General features: G+C 49.7%; 1 protein-coding gene across 10 annotated transcripts in view; it reads right to left on the bottom strand.

Annotated features, from left to right (window-relative positions):
• The window catches only part of KIAA0513, a 66,313-nt gene that overhangs the window by 27,583 nt on the left and 16,367 nt on the right, over nucleotides 1-22,363 (bottom strand). For 2 of the 10 annotated variants that reach the window (XM_016930301.4, XM_054668540.2), the window contains exon 2: nucleotides 8,937-9,075. The exons of 4 other annotated variants lie outside the window; for them this stretch is intronic. The gene's annotated coding sequence lies outside the window, so the exon portion shown is untranslated. Of the gene's footprint in view, nucleotides 1-1,556; nucleotides 1,765-8,936; nucleotides 9,076-13,757; nucleotides 21,502-22,363 lie in introns of those variants that run through there. 4 more of the 10 variants (XM_063797898.1, XM_063797900.1, XM_063797901.1 and 1 more) reach the window with 4 other exon arrangements.

Here is a 22,363-nt window from a genome sequence, read left to right as displayed (position 1 = left end):
GCTCCGACCTCCTCCTTCCTGGGCTCTGTTCTCATCAAAAACATTCCCGGACTGTCAGAGGTCTATCCCCTCTCAGCTTCCTTCTCAAACCCTATGATGGTTGCTAACCACAACATTCGCCATCTGGACCTGTCCCCTCTCCCAGCACTGCAGCCCCCCTGGACAACGACACACCCCTTGGCTCCTCAGGCTGGGCAGCCCTCTCCCTTCTCCATTCCCCAACTTTTTCCTCCGCCATTCCCACCCTGGAGTTCTATTCACCCCTCAAGCCTCTGCCTCGGCCACGTCTTCTGAGAAGCTCCACTCTGCTCCTATTCAACATGAATGACTGACTCCTCTGTGGGCTCCAGCATCTTATTCAGCCTCATTTATCATCCTGCTTGCTTTACTGACAGACACCAGTATCTCTGTTTACCCGTAAAGTATACGCCCCTCCAGAGGGACCATGCCCTGGCACCACTGTAGCCATGCTGTGCCCAGCGAGGACTCCTGACTACGTGCATGTGTGTCGTGTGCTTGCTGAACGAAGGAACAGACCGGATTGTGAACATGCTCACAGGGTCAGGGGAGCTGGCTACATAGGTCACAGGGTGGCAGAGCTGGGATTTGAATCTTCGCTTCTAACCCAGGTCTCCTGACTGCTGGTTTAGAAGGTACTGGGGAACCTTCCTCACCAGTACAGAGGCAGACAGCTAAGCGGGAAGGAGACGCCCTCCTGACAGCCCCTCAGAGCAGAGCACACCTCTAACCTCAGCCCTGTCCCTGTTAGACCCCAAATATCTAGGACAATGCCTGCCAGTGGGGTGGCTGTGAAACTGCTGAACTGAACGCGTCTTCAGAGGACAACTCAATAGCAGAATGGCCTTTTCTGCCTCTTAAGAGCTTAATGCTCACCCATTGATGATGGATTCCTCCAAATTCTTCAGTCTGGGATATTTTTAAATACCCTGAGTCAGAAAGAGAAAAGGCTGGTTCCAGGTCACCAGCGTGGTGCTAGGCATGTTCAGGGGAGCCCCGCAAAACAAGCCTCAGTCCAGAAGAGAGAAGCATAAACCTCAGCTCAGTAGAACTTTCCAGGCCAGGACAGCACCAAGGACTCTGATGAGCTCAAAAGGCAGTGGCTACAGCTCAGGGAGCTGGAGAGCAAGGAGTGGCCGGGCGGGGTCTCCCCTTGCCAGCTGCGTCCCCGGCCAGGGCGCCTAGTCTCTGATGGGTCCGCCCTGGCCGAGGCACCAAGATTGGATCAGAAACCCAAGGCCCTTCCACAAGCGCATTCTCACTCACCAAAGAACAGAAAACCACACACACGGTAACATGCCCGGCATTAAAAATGAAAAACCACACACTAGTAAAATGTTTACAGTAAATATAGTAGGAACATTAAGCTAGTGCTGTCTGTACTACAAATTCACACAACTCTAAAAAGTCTATATTCTAACAGCTACACAAACCACTCAAATAGGCAAGGCACGCAAGAGGAAATACAATTATAGGCCGGGCGCGGTGGCTCACGCCTGTTATCCCAGCACTTTGGGAGGCTGACGCGGGTGGATCACCTGAGGTCTGGAGTTCAAGACCAGCCTGGGCAACATGGTGAAACCCCATCTCTACTACAAATACAAAAATTAGCCAGGCATGGTGGGGCGTGCCTGTAATCCAGCTACTCGGGAGGCTGAGGCAGGAGAATTGCTTGAACCCAGGAGGCGGAGGTTGCAGTGACCCGAGATGGTGCCATTGGACTCCAGCCTGGGTGACAGCACAACTCTGTCTCAAAAAAAGAAAAAAGAAATACAATTATTAAAGGCGTAGACAATTCTTCAACCCATACTAATAACCACAATATAAATATGCAAATTAAAGCCACAAGGTACCATCCTATATTTCCAAATTAGCAAAAGTTTAAAAACTATCTAAATACTGGTAAAGTTATGGCAAAATTAACATTCTCAAACACTGCTGGAATAGGGAGAGATAATACTTCAAAAGGCAATTTCTATCATTCTTATTTTTCTCTCTTCTGATTCAGGAATTCAAATGCTTGGAATTTATCCTAAGAAAATAATTCAAAACACACAAAAAGTTACATAGAGAAAAATGCTCATTGCAACAGTATTTATAATCCTGATTAACTGGGGAGCTGGGTAGAAAAAATACCTAAATATAGTAAAACGGGCCAGGCACGGTGGCTCACTCCCGTAATCCCAACACTTTGGGAGGCTGAGGCGGGTGGATCACCTGAGGTCAGGAGTTCGAGACCAGCCTGGCCAACATGGTGAAACCCTGTCTCTACTCAAAATACAAAAATTAGCCAGGCATGGTGGCGCATGCCTGTAATCCTAAACACTCGGGAGGCTGAGGCAGGAGAATCGGTTGAACCTGGGAGACGGAGGTTGCAGTGAGCTGAGGTCAGGCCACTGCAATCCAGCCTGGGCGACAGAGCAAGTCTCCATCTCAAAAAAAAAAAAAAAGTAAATAAATAAATATAGTAAAATGGTAAATACATGTGAAAAAGTTGCAGTAGTGATCAGTGTATGATACAATTCAGAAAACGTTCACTTTCTAGTGAAGTAAACAGAATATTCTTCGGTCAGCCAAGGTTTACTGAGTGCTCCTGCTTGCCACCCCCTGTTCAGAGGCCTGCGAATACTGAAGTGAGAGAAATTTAATTTTACTCTAATTACAATCATGTATACATATGCAAAAGCGATGGGAAAGAATGTAGAAATGTCTGGCGGTGCTGGCATCGGGGTGATTTCCTCTTTCATTTTGTTCATTATCCTAACACTGCGTGGCAAACACTCACAGTTCAGAGGGAAAAAGGAAACAAGTCACTGTCTCCGGAAGCCGTTCAAGCAGTAGCAGGGCCAAGTCTCTCTGCCCACACACAGGAGGTTCAAGATCAAGCTGGGGCTGGGGGCAGTGGCTCACGCCTGTAATCCCAACACTTTGGGAGGCCGAGGCGAGTGGCTCACCTGAGGTCAGGCGTTCAAGACCAGCCTGGCCAACATGGCGAAACCCTGTCTCTACTAAAAACACAAAAATCAACCGGGCGTGGTGGCAGGCGCCTGTAATCCCAGCTACTCGGAAGGCTGAGGCAGGAGAATCACTTGAACCCGGGAGGTGGAGGCTGCAGTGAACCGAGATTGTGCCTCTGCACTCCAGCCTGGGAAATACAGCGAGACTCCATCACAACTAAATCAATCAATCAATCAATCAATCAAACTGGACGATCGTGGCTATTTCTGATCCAGCCTCAGGCACTCTTGGGCCGTTCAGATGCTCTCATGAGTCACCCTCTCCCAGAAGCTCTGAGTGCTGGGTGCCGCCTTCCTCCGTGGGCTCAGCACGGAGGCGATAACATCACAGGAGAGGCACAGAGTAAGAGGAAGCAGATGGGTGGCAGGAGGGCTGGTCCTGCACGCCGATAGCTGTGGCGTGCACCACCCCTGTCCCCGGACCCCTCAGCTCAGGGATCTCAGCTGCCTTGGGGCTCGCTCCCAGAGCTAAGATGTCACAGCAGTGACTGTCTGTGGTCATGGCAGGGGAAGCAACCCCACCCTCTTCCTCCAGGAAGGAAAGGTCATTGTGGGCCTGTAGGCAGGACAAGGTCATGGCCACTCTCACATTGCAGGGTCACAATCTTGGCCAGCTGGCGAAAACAGAGGAGGTGGTCCAGCAAGGAGCCACACTGTCCCTGCTTAGAGCCAGCCCGGTGCTACCATTTGGGAATGTAGACCCAGGAGTATCAGAGCTTCTACAGGTTTCTAAGGAATGCTGAAATCCCGTTACATGAAATCTTCTGATTTTTCAACACTGGCAACTAATTTAAATTTATTTCAAAACACTCTGGGAGTCAAAAAACCCATCTGTGGATTGCATCCCAGCCCATCTGCTTTGTTCTACATTCAAGGAGGTACTGAGGCCCAATGCAGGTCCCCAGACTCTGAGAAACCGCGTTTTTGGCCACAGGGGAATCTGTGTCACTGGAGATAGGAACATGCTGGCCTGCGGGCCTGAAGCACTGCAACCCCCCCTGCGGTTACACTTTGCAATTCGCATCGTAGGCCCCATGATGGAGGCTTCCACCAACCAAATTAGGCTAAAATTCTAAGTCAACCTGTACCTTCCAAAGCCCTTATGAGATTCTGCAAACATCCATTCATTCTTCACACATGCACTGAGCATCTACTATGCATCGGTTACTGTGCAAGGAGCTAGAAATGAAGCCATGAGTGAGACCTTATGGGGCGTGTGTGTGTGTGTGTGTGTTTACGTACGTACCAGGGGCAGGGAGAGGGGAAGATAGAGTTAATAGAATAAAAAACCAAACAAGAGCTTCTGCAGCACTAAGTGCTACAGAGACCATCTGAAGGTGATGGTCCTGAGAGGGCTGAGAAGTGGCTTCTTTGGACAGGCAGGTTGGGGAGGCAGATCTCTGAGCTGAGATGGAAAGAGGGAGAACCAGCATTGAAAAGGCTTGAAGGTGACCCAGGCAGAGGGAACATGAAGCATGCAGGCCCTAAGGTAACCACTTTAGAAAGTTCAAGAACCAGGAAGGCCAATGAGGCCGGGGAGCCACTGCTCATGGGAAAAGAGGCCACAGCGGTCTGTATTCTGGAGGGGGTTTCCTAACCTCCTGCTGCAACCCCTTCCGCCCCACTTCCCCCACCGCTTCTTCCCACCCAGCAGCCTCCAGCTGTAGAAGGAACTCACGAGATTGCCCTGGTGTGGCTGCTCCGCCACTTCCCCACGGAGCTGTGCTCACACTGATTTCCCCAGCATGCCGGAACAACCAGAGCTGTGGCTTCTCCAGCTGGTTGGCCTTGGGCAATCAGACAAGAGCTCCCTGCAGGGAGAATCTGGAACTTTCTGTGAGCCTGCCCCTTCCCATCAACCTCAAGACTCTCCTCTCTTTTCGTGTCCCCAAGAACTCCCGAATGTGCTGCTCCTCTCAGAGTGTGCAAAACCTCAGGCAACACACAACACACACACATCACACGCACGTGCACCTGGATTGTCTCCCCTGTTGAAGCTGCAGTAAGGCAAGGCGGGGAGAGGCCAGGAAGAGACCGGGCAAGGAACCCGCACACAGGTCAGCTGGAGAACCAGGGGCGCTGATCCCCACGTCACCCTCACCTCTTACAGCGACATCTCAGATGCTTGAGGAGGCATTTCTAGATGTGGAACTGCTGGCCAAAGGGTGTGCGCATTATTAAGGCTTGTGATAGGAATCACCAAGTTACTTTGCCAAAAGTCTGTCTGCAGCAATATATACTTGGTGGGCTTTTACCTGAAACTTTTCTTTCTTTTTTTTTTTTTTGAGACGGAGACTCACTCTTGTCGCCCAGGCTGGATGGAGTGCAGTGGCGTGATCTCGGCTCACAACTACCTCCGCCTCCCGGGTTCAAGCAATTCTCCTGCCTCGGCCTCCCAAGTAGCTAGGAGTACAGGCTCCCGCCACCATGCTGGGCTAATTTTGTATTTTTAGTAGAGATGGGGTTTCACCATGTTGGCCAGGTTGGTCTCGAACTCCTGACCTCAGGTGATCTACCCACCTCTGACTCCCAAAGTGCTAGGATTACAGGTGTGAGCCACTGGGCCCAGTCTTTTTCTTTTCTTTTTTTTTTAAGATAGGTTCACGCTCTGTTGCCCAGGCTGAAGTAGAGTGGTGCAATCTTGGCTCACTGCAGCCTTGACCTCCTGGGCTCAAGTGATCCTCCTGTCTCAGCCTCCTGAGTAGCTGGGACTATAGGCATGTGCTACCACACCTGGCTAACTTATTATTATTATTATTTATAAAGGTGAGGTCTCACTATGTTGCCCAGATTTGTCTCAAACTCCTGGGCCCCAGCAATCCTTCCAACTTGGCCTCCCAAAGTGCTGGGATTACAGGCGTGAGCCACCGTGCCTGGCCTGAACCTTCATTTCAACTGTAAGGTGGAAACATCACCTAACCCCAGCCTCGCAGCTGGGGTCCCTGGATTTTGCTCCTGCTGTCCGTGAAGGGTGCTGTGCAGGAAGAGCAGGTGCACTGTGCACATGGGGCACCGGGACCCCGAGACACCACCTGTGTCTCTGAGGGAGGCCTGAACTTCCCTCCTCTCCACAGCTGACTAAAGTACCTAGTTTGCCAACTCCCTGGCAGCCCAAACAAGGAAAAATGCGCCTCTTCGTCCTTGAGTCTCAGCTCCATCACAAATCAACCTAAGAAAGCTGGGCACAGTGGCTCACGCCTGTAACCCCAACACTTTGGAAGGCTGAGGCAGGAGGATCACCTGAGGTCAGGAGTTCAAGACCAGCCTGGCCAACATGGTGAAATCCCGTCTCTATTAAAAATACAAAAATTAGCCAGGCCTGGTGGTGCATGCCTGTAATCCCAGCTACTCGGGAGTCTGAGGCATGAGGATCGCTTGAGCCCAGGAAGCGGAGGTTGCAGTGAGCCAAGATAGAGCCACCACTGCACTCCAGCCTGGGCAACAGAATGAGACTCAGTCTCAAAAAACAAAACACACAAACAAACAAAAAATCAAACTGGGAAATCATTTGAATCTGTACCCTAGTTTCCTCTTTGAAAAATGTGAAGAATTGCTCTTTTCCCTAATCAGTAGGATTATCACAGTAAGTGACGCACTACATGAAGGGCCTTAGAAGAAACACTTTGGGGAAACAGGTTATGGTCCTCCCAGCTCAAAGGGCGAAGCTGAAGATCTTCCCTGGCCGTGCTAACATGAGACAGCTCAGAGGAGAAATCAATGACCCTATTATCAGAGTAGTTCATACCTTTCAAAGAGCAACACTATACAAAAACATTTCATTCTGAGCAGCTTCACACCGCTGAGGCAGTATTATTGCTTTTACTCCCAGTTTAGAGATGAGAAACGTGGGGCTGGAGAAGAGGGGTGTGTGCGGGGACCACCTCCAGGCAGACCTGGCGTCTGATAGCATCTTAAGCATCATGTTCGCACTCGGGCACCCCACTCTTTTCTGGAGCCACCTTAGCTGGATACTGCCTCCTATGACTAGAGGAGACAGCCTGGCTCAGGGCGAACCCCCAAATCCTCACTACCTGAGGCACAGCTCAAGGGGCTGAGAATGCTTTTAACCTACGGTTGTGCTTCCCAAACTGGCACAAGGGCACACCCAGAACACCTAAGCAAACTTATAGGGGCACTACAGCATAGATCAGTTTTTCGAGGGAAACACAGCAATACTGGATACCGGCAAGACAGCACATTACTAGCTTGAAGCAGTTCACTTCTACCATGAGGTCATGTTTACATGTCTTTTGATGACACCCTATCTGAGCCAAAAAGAGATTTTTGGCTGTTTCGGGCTACTAAGCAATAGTTGGTCTAATAGTTGGTCCAACAGTCCATGTCAAGTCACAGGAAATGTCAATGTCCTTTTAGATGTGTGTGTCTAAACCCAATGTCAGCGTGTTTGGGTTGCTGTCCAGACAAAGATTTATACTAAGTCAATATGGATCTAGAGCAACTACGAGACAGTGGAATCAACCAAATTCATTATGGCAGTTGGGCAGTGGATTTAGTTGTGTTTCTTGGCAGCCAAAGCAAAAAAGAAAAGCATCCTTGCTCATAAAATTCTCTTGATCTGACAAATTCATCTGCAGAGTAGCTTTCTGCAGATACTGAATTTGGAAATGCACTTGTCAGGAGGGTCTTCATATGCAATGACACTGATTACTGTGATGACAAGGTCTCTAACAAGGTCTGTAAAAGGTAAAGAGATGTTGAAATCAGCATTTCTTTCTTTTTTTTTTTTTTTTTTTGTTTTCTTGTGTTTTTTTTTTTTTGTGTGAGATGGAGTTCCGCTCTTGTTGCCCAGGCTGGAGTGCAGTGGAGCAATCTTGGCTCACCGCAACCTTTGCCACCCGGATTCATGCGATTCTCCTGGTCAGCCTCCCAAGTAGCTGGAATTACAGGCATGTGCCACCCCACCCGGCTAATTTTGTACTTTTAGTAGAGATGGGGTTTCACCACGTTGATCAGGCTAGTCTCGAACTCCTGACCTCAGGGATCCACCTGCTTCGGCCTCCCTAAGTGCTGGGATTATAGGCATGAGCCAACGCGTCCGGCCAAAACAGGCATTTCTTTAAATGACTCTCAAAAAATCTGAAGGCATACATGAAATCAATTTGGTACAGGTATTTGTCTGGCTGGATCCCGCTACTAGGTAAAGAGAAGAGCTCCCTGATAAATGAGGCATGACAGTGAACATGCCCGTGAGGGTGCCTCTCCTCCAGTGCCAGATGCCTCAGTAGGGCTTTTGACAAGTGTCGGACCACAGACCATTCATGCCTGAATTCTCTGAAGAGGGTACGAAGTGCCGAGGTTCTGATTTGATAACCAAAATAGCATCCGCGTGCTGTAGTCACCGGGGAGGGAGAACTGTCATTCTGCTGTGAACATAAGAGCCTGGCTTTATTCCCTCAGACACAGACAGCAGCAGCATCTTAGCCATCTGCAGGGGCTACTCCTGTGGGGAGCACTGCCCAGTAAAGACAAAAATGTTGGGGTCACCAATGAGGAGGGCAGTGGGGGCAGCTCCAGCCCACACCAAGCCGTGTGCAGACACACCAGGTCCCACACAGAATGACCTACTCACAGGTGCTGGCTTGAAAGAGGCAGCCTCAGCACCGCAGGAAAGGTAAAAAGAGAGAGAGAGAAAAAAACCCACAAAAAACAGAGGCAGCCTCTCCAGTGGAGATCCTCTAAACCAGGCACTGGCATACGGGCTAGCTCTGGCTGACTGCCTCCTCGTGGCCCAGGACTGAAGATCCCAGGACAATACTCCACCAACACAAGTTCCCTGGGAGTCAGGAGTCGTGTGTGTTTTCTTCACTGCAGTATTCCCGGGACTGGAACAGGGTCAGGCCCATAGGAGATGATGTCAATGTGTTTTGGTTGAAAACTCACAGTGCCAGCAAAGGTGAGCTCCACCCAAAGGGGCTGCATCTGAACTGCTCCTTCCTCCACACCTGCCATAGTCTGCAAGGTCAGTTGCAGAGTCCAGCCACTGGGGTCCCAATCACACCACACACTTCCTCCCGTCGCCCTGTACACGTGGTGATGGGGGAGAAACAGTTTAAGGAAGACTGTCAGTAAAATGCCCTGCTGCTGATTTATTTTGTAACTGAAAGGAGAAAAAACTATATGATCATTTACTGGTCTTTTGATCAATAAAATGCATCAGCCCGGACTCTACGCCATTCATCTCGGCTGCATGAAAGTGTACACGGCACAATTCCTGACCACAGGGGGTTTACAATATAACCCAGGAGGCAAAGAAAAACCCATTCAACAATTCAGCTGACTCGCAAACAAACATGCTTTCTGCGGAGGTGCTATGTACAGGGCACTGTGCAAACAAGAACAACTGACAGACTCAGCCTTCAGACACTGTTACACCCAGTAGGAAAAATAAGACAAGTATCCCGGCTGGGTGCAGTGGCTCCTGCCTGTAATCCCAGCACTTTGGGAGGCTGAGGCAGGAGGCTCGCTTGAAGCCAGGAGTTCATGACCAGTGTGGGCAACAAAGAGAGACCTTGTCTCTACAAAATATTTAAAAAATAATTAGCCAAGCATGGTGGCATGCACCTATAGTACCCAGCTGTCTGGGAGGCTGAGGCATGAGGACTCCTTGACCCCAGAAGTTCAAGGCTACAGTAAGCTATGATCACACCACTGCACTCCAACCTGGGTGACAGAGTGAGACCCCACCTCAAAAAAAGAAGACAAGTATCTAAATAATTGGGCAATCGAGCAGAGGGGGCCAGCACCGTAACCAGTGAACAAAGGGCTCTCGGCGAGCGGGGCTCGGAGGAATGCAAGAGCACACCCAATGGCAAGGAGATTCTCAGGGAAGACTTGGGGAACTGTGTCTTGGAAGGCTGGGTGGGTTTTAAGTGGAGCTGGGAAGGGAGGCTTTCCTGGAGAGGGACCCACATGGAGAAAGTCAGGCATTTCCCATGGGGTGGGCTGTGAAGCTGCCCTGGCTCCCTCTGGCTGCTGTTCTGTGGAATGGAAAGAGCTACCACTGCAGTGTGGTATGATGGGGAACTCACTGACTGGCTTCTCCTGAACCTAACTTTCAGGGCGTTTGAAAGACTTCTCATGGCAGTGTTGACAGGGGGCCTCGGAAAGGCGGGCTTTTCTAACACCGCGCTCATTGGAAGGAGCAAAGGGTGGGAGGCTTAGGAAGGCATGGGTCCTATGGCAGTTTAGGATCCATGTCTGGGATCCTGGATCCCCACTGCAGACCGTCATGCCTTCCATCGCAACCAACCCCCAGCTATCCTGAGTTCAAGGTGCCTGCTGGCACGTGCTTCTCACATGGACAGGAGAAACTGCTGGCTGTGGCTTCCAGGGGGGTCTGGGCTGAACCAGAGGCACAAACAAAGCACAGAACCATTTAGAGTGCAGAGAAGGGCTGAGCTGCAGCACTGGCAAGGCCAGGATGGGGACTGGGGGAGACACGGGAGGGAAAGAAAAAGCACAGATTGCCCCGCAGCACCACCCAAGCACCAGCTTAGAGGTCTGAGTGGGCCCGAGAGCCCACGCTTGTTGGGAGGCTGGCTCCGAGCACTCGGCTGTCACACTGATGAATTACAACTCACAGGCTTTACAGAAGAACTCTCTGAATCACGATTTCTCATCTCCAAAAAAACCAAGATAACAGGCTGGGGGAGAGGTGAGAAGAAGGGCAAATGGAAACCTCATTTCAAAAGGAGAAGGTGGGGGATTCTGTGCAACAGATTAAGTAAGATATCCATGTGAGTAGGTGTCTAGAAAGAGGCTACCAACACGACACTCTGCAAGCACCAAGAAGGGGAAGTGGTGAGGGCTGAGGTCAGGAGCTGGTGCCAGACTAAGCCCTGCAGTTGTTTGTGTGTGTTTGTTACAGACTCAGAGATCAGGGAGATTGTCCTGTCCTGTAGAACAGTACACTGAGTTTTAGCAAGGGACTTCACTTTCACTTTCTGTCTTTGAAGGCGAGGCAGAAAAACATGGCCTAAACAATGTGTAATTTGATGGATTTAGAAATATTGTATTTCATTATCCTAAAACGCATCTTATTTTCTTTTGCACTTTAAGATATCTGAAATCAGATGTGTCTTATCACTGTTTCAACCAGCCCATCACGGTACTGTCTAGAGACAAGAGTGGACACTCCTTTTCTATTTTTAAGCAATCAAACAAACAAAAAAAAACCACAAAAAGAGGCTGGGGGTGGTGGCTCATATTTGTAATCCCAGCACTTTGAGAGGCCAAGGCGGGAGGCTCACTTCAGTCCAGGAGTTTGAGACCAGCCTGGGCACATAGTGAGACTCTGTCTCTACAAAAAAATAAACTAAATTAGCTGGGCGCGGTGCCACACACCTGTAGTCCCAGCTACTCGGGAGGCTGAGGTGGGAGGACTGCTTGAGTCCAGGAGTCAGAGGTTGCAGTAAACCGAGATTGTACCATTGCACTCCAGCCTTTGTAACAGAGAGAGACCCTGCCTCAAAAATAAAATGAAATACAGAAAATACATAAATCATAACGATGCCGTTCAATGAACCCTCACAAAGCGAATACGTCCATGCAGCCACCACCCATGCCAGGACGTACGACATTGCCATCCCCTTTAGGCCTCCCCAAAGGTAAATGGATGGCACATTCTGGGAAGGGCACACTGCTGGTGACAGGATGATACTGTACAGAAACATGGATTTTGGCTGGGCGCGGTGGCTCATGCCTGTAATCCCAGAACTTTGGGAGGCTGAGGAGGGTGGATCATTTGAGGTCAAGAGTTCGAGACCAGCTTGGCTAACATGGTGAGGCCCCATCTCTACTAAAAATACAAAAATCAGCCAGGTGTGGTGGTGCGCACCTGCAATCCCAGCTACTTGGGAGGCTGAGCCAGAGAACTGCTTGAACCTGGGAGGTGGAGGTTGCAGTGAGCCGAGATGTGGCCACTGCACTCCAGCCTGGGCAACAGAGTGAGACTCCATCTCAACAACAACAACAAAAAAAAAAAAGAAAAGAAAAGAAAAAGAAAAAAAGAAACACAGATTTCAATGGCGCTGAGATAACTTCAGAAATATGGGTCTTTGAATGTGAAGAAGCTTTCGAAGTATTTTAACCAATTTATTTTGCTTATATTTTCTTTCTTATGGACCAAGGTGACATATAACAATCTATGTCTAAGTAATTCTAAAAGACATTCTTTCAGTAAGGATAGAACAAAAATTCTAAGTGATAAGAAAATGTGTAATAGTGTAAACGGCAGTGTTTAATCTTATTTTTGAGACAGGGTCTCACTGTCACCCAGGCTGGAGTGCAGTGGCACAATCACAGCTCACTGCAACCTCTACCTCCTGGGCTCAAGTGATCCTCCCACCTCAGCCTCCCGAGTAGCTGGGACTACAAGCATGCGCCACCACACTCAGCTAATTTTTTTTTTTTTTTTTTTTTTGAGACAGAGTCTTGCTCTGTCGCCAGGCTGGAGTGCAGTGGCATGATCTCAGTTCGCTGCAAACTCTGCCTCCCGGGTTCAAGTGATTCTCCTGCCTCAGCCTCCTGAGTAGCTGGGACTACAGGTGCACGCCACCATGCCCAGCTAATTTTTGTATTTTTAGTAGAGACGGGGTTTCACCATGTTGGCCAGAATGGTCTTGATCTTTTGACCTTGTGATCCGTGCCTCCTCAGCCTCCCAAAGTGCTGGGATTACAGGCGTGAGCCACCGCGCCTGGCCTTAAAATTTTTTTTGTAGTGACAACTTCTCACTATATTGCCTGGGTTGATTCTGAACTCCTGGGCTCAAGTAATCTTTCTTAGTAATGTATAAAATAAAGATGAATCTTAGGACTGATGAGTTGTTAAGTTTGATAAAACATGATAGCTGAGCTGCCTTATCCAGAGAGTCAACCTGGAAAGATGTCTCCATCCCTAATGGGGCAAACTCTAGTCCAGGCCTATCCTTACACCCTATTAATTATTCAGATATGAATGCAAACAACATGTTGATAGAGAATGTGGGGAACATAAAACCAAGAGATACAGTTAACTTACAGAATGACACAATCGAGACCCAAAAGGATTTTGGCAGGCTGCAGCAATGCGCTGGGTGTAAAAGATGCCTCTGGCTGGGAAATTCATTCATTCGCTGGGTGTTTCCTGAGTACCTTCCGTGTATCAGACATGATGTAGAAACAACATGGTGTCTGCCTTCCAATAACTCATAAATGACTAGCGAGGTTATCTAAAAATTTGATCCAGGTCGGGCGTGGTGGCTCACGCCTGTAATCCCAGCACTTTGGGAGGCTGAAGTGGGCGGATCACCTGAGGTCAGGAGTTCGAGACCAGCCTGGCCAACATGGTGAAACCCTGTTTCTATTAAAAACTACAAAAATTAGCTGGGTGTGGTGGTGGGCACCTGTAATCCCAGCTACTTGGGAGGCTGAGGCAAGAGAATCGCTTGAACCTGGGAGGAGGCTGCAGTGAGCCGAGATCATGCCACTGCACTCCAGCCTGGGTGACAGAGCGAGACGGTCTCAAAATAAAAAAAATAAAAATAAAAATAAAAATTTGATCTGAAGTTACACAAGCACGACATTGAGAGGCAGCTCACTGCTTGAGGGCGCGCTTGCTGAGTCAACATATGTGGAACTAATGAAAACAGCAAACTCTGAACCAACCTTCAGATGCACGGACAAAAGCACCTGCCCCCATACCACAGGGATGATGCCACTCACTCTGCTTCTGCTGGTCAGGCTGCTCCTGGAACACTCTGTTCAATTCCATGCCTCAGGAGAAATGATCAACTTTCCACAGCAATACTGTGGTTAGCCACGTCCAAGAATCTATACTCATTGTTATCCTGAAACCTTAAGCCCAAAGAAACCCATTAGGATGCATCGATTGATTGATCGATTGATTGACTGATTGATTTGAGACAGGGTTTTGCTCTTCTTGCCCAGGCTGGAGTGCAATGGCACGATGCAATGGAACCTGGGAACCTCTGCCTCCCAGGTTCAAGCGATTCTGGTGCCTCAGCCTCCCGAGTAGCTGGGATTACAGGCGCCTGACACCAGGCCTGGCTAGCTTTTTGTTGTTGTTATTGTTGTCGTTGTTGCTTTTTGAGACAGAGCCTCGCTCGCTCTGTCACCAGGCTGGAGTGCAGTGGCATGATCTCAGCTCACTGCAACCTCCACCTCCAGGGTTCAAGCGATTCTCCTTCCTCAGCCTCCTGAGTAGCTGGGATTACAGGCGTGTGCCACCATGCCCGGCTAATTTTTGTATTTTTAGTAGAGACGGGGTTTCACCATGTTGGCCAGGACGGTCTCGATCTGTTGACCTCGTGATCTGCCTGCCTTGGCCTCCCAAAGTGCTGGGATTACAGGCGTGAGCCACTGCGCCTGGCCAATGCGTCGTTTTAGAAAGGATAACAACCTTGCAAAGGCATTTTCATTTAATAAGTGCTTGCAAGACTTAAAAAATCATGAAAGGAGGCCAGGCACAACGGCTCATGCCTGTAATCCCAGCACTTTGGGAGGCTGAGGCTGGAGGGTCACTTGAGCCCAGGAGTTTGGGTCCAGCCTGGGCAACACAGCAAGACCCCGTCTCTTAAAAAAAAAAAAACATGATAGGGAAAAGGCGAGAGCTACCAAGAATCTGGAGAGCATCCAAAGAAATCCCAAACAAACCCCGCCAGCATTGTTAGGGAGTCTAATAATCATATCACATGAGCAAGGGTGAGAAAGTTGAAATTTACCATGGGGGTAAGTAACATGAGAGACAAGACGGTGGTCTTTAAATGTGTGAGAGTCGCTGTATGCGAGGAAGTAGAGAGTATGATTCTATGTGGCTCAGAAGGAAAGCTGAGCCTGCAGAGGAGTTCGAGCAAGGCGGAGCCACCACCAACCGGAACAGTTCTCTGGGGTCTCCTTTTGAGGGAAGCGGGAAGGGGAATGGGGATGTCTGCTTGTTAACAGGTTATTAACAGGGAGAGGCCATTGGACCTCTAGGGTTTCTTGCCATTTCTCTTCTGAGATAACATTTTATAAAGCTTAATGCAGTTCTCCCCTAAAACTGTCATAATGGCTATATCCAAAGATAGGTCCTATTTTATGACCTCCGGGAAGAGGAAAACATCTAAATTTGGTTCACAGTTCACAGAAAAAAAGAGAGAAGGGGCCATCTGCTGGTTCCCCAACCCAGTGGGAGAATAAAACGCATTAAGTTCTCCACGAAGACGACCTCACAAAACTATGGCTTCAACTGGGTCCTTTCTTTTTTCTTTTCCTTTTTTTTTTTTAAGACAGGGTCTCACTCTGTCGCCCAGGCTGAAGTGCAGTGGTGCAATCATAGCTCAATGTTAACCTCAAATTCCTAGGTTCAAGTGATCCTCCCACCTCAGCCTCCCAAGTAGCTGCACCACCATGCCTGGCTAATTTTTTAACACATTTTTGTAGTGATGAGATCTTACTGTGTTACCCAGGCTGGTCTCAAATACCTGGGGCTCAAGTGATCCTGCCGCCTTGGCTCCCTGAAGTGCTGGGATTACAGGCATGAACCAGTGCACCTGGCCCACTGGGTCCATTTGTAAACGCCTGTGAAGGGCAGGCTCTGTGCTAAGTGCTGGGCACAAGGCAGGCAGTGCAGGGGATACATTCCTCACAGCACAGAGCACACAATCTACTGTTTCTGCCTTCCTTGACTCAGCAACAATGCCCAAGGCTCCACAACAAACCCAACTCTACCACACTGCGGAAAACAAGCGGTGAGTCAGCCCCCAGGGGATCAGGGAGGGAAGAAAAGAAACACCATGGTTATAAATCAACAGCTCGGCTGGGCACAGCGGCTCACGTCTGTAATCCTAGCACTTTGGGAAGCCGAGGCAGGGGGATCACTTGAGGTCAGGAGTTCGAGACCAGCCTGGCCAACACGGTGAAACCCTGTCTCTACTAAAAATACAAAAATTAGCCTCCCAAGGCTGAGGCAGGAGAATGGCTTGAACTCGGGAGGTGGAGGTTGCAGTGAGCCGAGATTGCGCCACTGCACTCCAGTCTGGGTGACAGAACAAGAGTCCGTCTCAAAAAATAAATAAATAAATAAATAAATAAATAAATAAATATCAATCAACAGCTCCTCCAGAGTAGGAGTCTTTGAAATTTCTTGTTTTTTCAGAAGTTGTCCTAAGTCCCAACTCAAGTCACCTCACACAAGCACCTGGATTTACACTTTGCCCTTTAGTCATTGTTTAATTGGTCCTAGGTAATTCCTGAGTCGAGGGCTGGGCCCTCGAGTTTCAGGCACAGAGACAGCGCAGGGTGAGGGGTTGTTTACCATCAGCGATCACCATTGACTGAGTTGGTTCCACTGCAACTGCGTGTTAGAACCCACCGTAAGGCACGCCCTCCCTGGGTGACAGGCTGTACTTCTTTCACAAAAGGACATAGCGGCTGACTCCGGGACAGCTGAATTCAATTCGGACAGAGACCGACTTGGTCTTCCACTCTTAAGTAATTTGGCAAAATAAACGAATATTGCCCCAACCCCTTGGCATGGAGACAGCCGCACTTAATTACTGGACAGGGAGTGGCTCCCTAAGAGATGCAGGACTCGGGCCTTATGAATGTGAATGAGGCCATTCTTGCACTGCTATAAAGAAATACCCGAGACTGGGTAATTTATAAAGAATAAAACCAAAAGTTTCAATTGGATCTACAGGCTGGGCAGGAAGCATGATGCTGGCATCTGCTTGACTTCTGGGGATGCCTCAGGAAACGTATGAACACAGCAGAAGGTGAAGAGGGAGCAGCCACGTCCTACGTGGCAGGAGCTGGAGCAAGAGAGAGAATGAGGGGAGGTGCCACACGCTTTTAAACAACCAGATCTCATGAGAACTCACTATCTCAAGGACAGTGCCAAGGGGCATGGCGCTAAACCATTCATGAGAATTTCGCCCCCATGATCCGATCACCTCCCACCTCCAACACTGGAGATTACAATTCGACAGGAGATTTGGTGGGGACGCAGATCCAAACCATATCAGAACCCAAGGTAGGTGAGGGTGGAACGGAACCAACCTCCATCGTCTTTGGATTTGGTGCTCAGCTCCCGCTGGCCCCATGAAGGGCTAAAGCTAACAGCTGTGCACTGAGGACATCCATGCCTCTATGGGAGGAAAGACTGGGCAAATCCTCCTGGATCCAGGGATGGCCTGGCGGGCCACAGTGAGCCTCCTGCTCAAGAGCCACTAGTGTCTGTCCCTGCCTACCTGTGACACCTGCCATCTCTGGCTGGGGCCCAAGGCGCTCTGCAATCTGGAGCTGCTTGTAGCTGCCCACGCAGTTCGGCAGGGAGCAAAGACAGAGGGGACATGGCCACCGTGCAAAGCAACCTCACAGAAGCACTCGGTGTTGGTGTCTTCAAGAAAGAACTTCTGCCCTAATCAGGCCGCTATTCCCTTCCTCTCCCTCTCACACACACCCTGCACCTTTGCTGAGGCTTTCTTAATTTCCCCCACACTACCCACCTCCCTCTGGGCTGTGGCCAACCCAAAACCTGCCCCTCAATGCGGAGAAATCGGAAGATTGTTATTGTGTTCTACTGTTTTCTACAGGTCATTTGTGGTCTTCTGAAATCCTCCCTTATCTGGTTGATACATGTTTAACAATATTTGCTTAGTATTATTATCATCATTAGTATAATTTAGAGACACAGTCTCGTTCTGTCACCCAAGCTAAGGTGCAGTGGCACAACCTTGGCTCGCTGCAGCCTTGAACTCCTGGACTCAAGCAACTCTCCCACCTCAGCCTCCCAAAGTGCTGGGATGATAGGGGTGAGCCACCACATCCAGCTTGAGAAAGTCTTTTAACAAAGCCAGAATCATTCTTGCAATAAAAGGTTTGTTTTTTGAGAAAAAAAGGGGGGAGAGGGTGAGAGTGAGAGAAAGAAGGAGAGAGAGAGAGAGATCTGCTTTGAGACACTAAATTCTTTATCAAGCCCAGATCCAATCGTGCAGCATGAGGCTCTGCACATGGGTGACTACCTGGATACAGACACTTGATATCATGGATTAAAGACTCCTGACTCTTAGAAACCCCTTTCCATGTCTCCATCGATACCTTTCTGACACTCCCCGTGGAAAGGATAGGCTCGCGTGCTGACGGTCGAAGCCTTTGTCTCAACCTGGAAGGCGGGGTGGGTGCAGAGGGCTTCCCTCCTCCCTCTGCAAGGTGCACATGGAAAGATGGGTGAGGGAGTTAGGGGGTGGGCTCCAGAGGCCCACAGGATCCTGCATATCAGGCGCTTCTGCTCACTCTCACCTAATCATTCACCCTTTACTTTATTCCTGACTTCCTCATTTCTGTTTGTAATCCAGACGTTTCTGTTTAAGGCCTTTAAAACACATCTTCTCATTTCCTTATGGTTCTGGTTTCCTTATGGTTACTCCACAGGGAGTAAGCACCACCCCCGCCACCCTTCCCTGCCCACTGAACGTGGCTAAAAGGCTAGACAGGCACACAAAGGAGCTACTGAGGCCTCTGAGAATTGACCAGTAGCAGGTAGAAGGGGGTTGAAGACCAGAATTTGAAGTGCCACCAAGGTTGCAGTGAGTTTGCCATGTCCCTGACCCTGGTATCCCCAGCCTGGACTAAATACAACTCGATATCCAGAGGCGAGCAAGAGTGTGCCCAGGGGCTCCAGGAGAAGCACCTAGTAACAGGAAAGGGGTCACCTGGTTCTGAGACAGTGGGCCAGATCCCTGGGTTTTTTCCTTTCTCCCTGTCTCTCTGGTGCCCTGGTCCCCAGGAAATTCCACAGCGGCAGTGGTGGCAACAGTGACAGTGCCAGCAGAGGGGTCAGCCTGCAGGTGTCTGAAGCTCTGAGGGAACCTTCCTTTCCAGCTGGAGGAACGGTGGTCCAAAGAGGGTGAAAAACCCCCTGGCTTTTTTTCTCTGCGTCCTCTTCTTGCTTGGCCACAAAAGTAAGCTCAGTCACGGGAGAAGCGTGGCAGAGCTGATAACTGAAGCCCTGCCTCCTGGCTGAAGGGGTAAAGATAGGAGGCCCAGGAAACCGGAAAGTGCTCGAGAGATTGCAGAGAGGGAGGAGCTCGGGAAAACAACCCCATCAAGTTGTTACGAGCTCCTGGGCTCAGCCCTGAGCGAGGCATAAGTAAACAAAGCCCTCAAGCACAGACCCTGAGCACTGAAGGTCAGGACGGAGCATGCCCGGGGCCCACACAGGCCATGGAGTGCTACATAGTGGACAGATCTGAAGAGTGGGCAAAGGCTTGGAAAACGGCACCAAAACCCACAGCAGAATGGTAGGGACTGAGAACCTGAACCCAAGCTGGTGGAGTGCCTGCCAAAACCAAGCTACCAACAACTCTCCAGAGGACTGAATCAGGAACCACAGCTTCCTAACGTAATATTCAGAATGTTCAGGACCAATCCAGAACCACTTAGCATACAAAGAAGGTGAATATACTCAACTCGCATGGGAAAAGATGAGCAACAGCTTATCTGAGCTAACAGAGACATTGGAATTAGCTGACAGACTCCATAGCAGCTATTATAAAAAACACTCCAAGAAGTAAGGAGGGGTATTCTTAACATAAAGGGAATGATGAAAAGTCTCAGGAAAGAAACAGAAGGTATAAAGGAGAAGCAAATGGAAAACTTCGAACTAAACATACAGTAACTGAAATTGTAAAAACCCACTAGATAGGCTCAACGGCAGAATGAAGATGACAAAGGAAAGAGTCAGTGAACATGGAGAGAACCCTGGGCTGCACACCCTTCCTGACAAGCACATTCTGGACCTAGGTTCCCTCTCAGTGTGTATCACCAGCTGACCTCGAAGGATGGCACCAGCCTATAGACGGGCCGTCCATCTGCAGAAGGGAAGGGATTCTTTCTTGTGAGAATGAGGAACACGAAACATAACCGAAGGGGACTAGAAATGACGAAGGCAGAGCAGACGGGCCTCCGCTGGGCTGACGCTTGTCAGCAGTAGGCTGAGCATCAGGTTATGTGGGAAAGGAGGTGGGAGAATTTAGGGAGTTCGCAATATCGGAGCCCCAAGTTTTTCCGTGGTTCTTCATCCTCTGTAAGGAGAAAGGTGTCATGGGCATGTAGAAAGCACTCCGGGTTAGGTAAGATGTTTGTTTTTAAACTGCACAGGGTAAGAAACTGCTAAAAGAATAGCCATGTGTGAAAGATGCAGCTGCACTGCCCAGAAAAGCATGGCGTGTGGTAAGAAGGACTTCACAAGAGACAGCCCCAAAGAGTTGACTCCTACTCGGCTCTCTATATAAAGCTCAAACAGCCAGAGACCAAGGGAAGGGCCGAAGCAGCTCCCTCAATGTGCAAAGCCAGAATGCAGGCAAGATCAAGGGCAACATCCTGGCTCGTTTCCAGGGGCTGTGGCACGACCCACCCCCTGCGACATTTCCTGTGGATCCTTCCTCGGGTGGTCGTCCCTTTGAGATGCACATTATCGGCTGCCATCATCTGCCTGGCCCTGCAGGAGCACAGCCATGGGACTAAGTACAGAAAGTCCAAGCCAGATGGACACATGTAAGTGGGCTACTCACTGGAGCTCCACAAAGCCTTGCGAGGTGCCCGCTGATGCAGGTGGCACGCGTCCACACAGCCTGCACAGGCTGGAGCAGAGGCCAACAGACAGAGCAGAACCTGGTCCCCTGCCTGATGACAACTTAGGACCACTGACTCTTCAAAATGGATCCCAGTTCCAGGAATTCCATGTCATGTCCTTAAAACAAGGTCACTGGGGCTGGGTGTGGTGGCTCACACCTGTAAACCAGAACTTTGGGAGGCCGAGGCAGGTGGATCATTTGAGTTCAGGAGTTCGAGACCAGTCTGGCCAACATAGTGAAACCCCATCTCTACTAAAAATACAAAAATTAGCTGGGCATGATGGTGGGTGCCTGTAATCCCAGCTACTCGGGAGGCTGAGGAAGGAGAATCACTTGAACCTGGGAGGCGGAGGTTGCAGTGAGCCAATATTGCACCACTGCACTTCAGCATGGGTGACAGAGCAAGACTGTCACAAACAAACAAACAAACAAGGTCACTGGGTCTCTGCTTAAGTATCAAATATAAGGACTCTCTTCCCCCAAAGAACAGTGAGTGCTTGGCCATAAATCAGCCCTGATAAGCTGAAACCAGGCATGTGTGGTAGCCCCAGCCTCCCATTCACCTGCTCTTTCACAGCACAGAGATGTCCAGAAACACATCTGACTGCTACAGACCATTGACATGATGAGGGACAGATGCTTTCTTTTTTTTTTTTTCATTTATTATTTATTTATTTAGAGACGGAGTCTCGCTCTGTCCCCCAGGCTGCAGTGCAGTGGTGCAATCTCAGCTCACTACAAGCTCCACCTCCCAGGTTCACGCCGTTCTCCTGCCTCAGCCTCCCAAGTAGCTGGGACTACACGTGCCCACCACCACGCCCGGCTAATTTTTTGTATTTTTAGTAGAGGCACGGTTTCACTGTGTTAGCCAGGATGGTCTTGGTCTCCTGACCTCGTGATCCGCCCGCCTCGGCCTCCCAAAGTGCTGGGATTACAGGTGTGAGCCACCACGCCCGGCCAAATGCTTTCTTTCTTAAGAGGAGCATTACTGCCTGGGCACAGTGGCTCATGCCTGTAATCCCAGCACTTTGGGGGGCAGAGACAGGCGGATCACGAGGTCAGGAGTTTGAGATCAGCCTGGCCAACATGGTGAAACCCCCGTCTCTACTAAAAGCACAGAAATTAGCCAAGCATGGTGGCACGCGCCTGTAGTCCCAGCTACTTGGTAGGCTGAGGCAGAAGAACCGCTTGAGCCTGGGAGGCGGAGGTTGCTGTCAGCTGAGATCGCACCATTGCACTCCAGCCTGGGCGACAGGGCGAGACTCTGTCTCAAAAAAAAGAGGAGCATTACTTTGTGGTGCTGGATGGACAGAGACTATGTTTCCAGAACAGCAGGGACCTCACTTCGAACCCCAAGAAAGGAAACATTGTCAACGTGTCCCCCTCTGGGATACTATGAGGGGCCTGATTTCTGAGTCACCTCGCTGAGTGCTGTGACCTGCCCTAGATGACACAGGGGACACTCGACATGCCTTCCTGGGGACCAGAGTCCCTGCACACGCAGCGGGCACCACTGGTTCACCTCTCCTCAGTTACAAACCAATACGACGGACCCAATGTCTTCAATGTTGATGGGACAAGGGCCCAAGCCACAGAGAACTTAATGAGTGACTACAAAAGGAAAAGATAAGGTGGGCTTCCTTCTTTCTGTCCTATTGAGGTTTTTAAGAAACAAAGATGGAAAAACGTTCA

This window comes from Pan troglodytes, chromosome 18 (assembly GCF_028858775.2).
Source record: "Pan troglodytes isolate AG18354 chromosome 18, NHGRI_mPanTro3-v2.0_pri, whole genome shotgun sequence".
Lineage (NCBI taxonomy): Eukaryota > Metazoa > Chordata > Mammalia > Primates > Hominidae > Pan > Pan troglodytes.
This window is presented reverse-complemented; position numbering and strand designations above follow the sequence as displayed.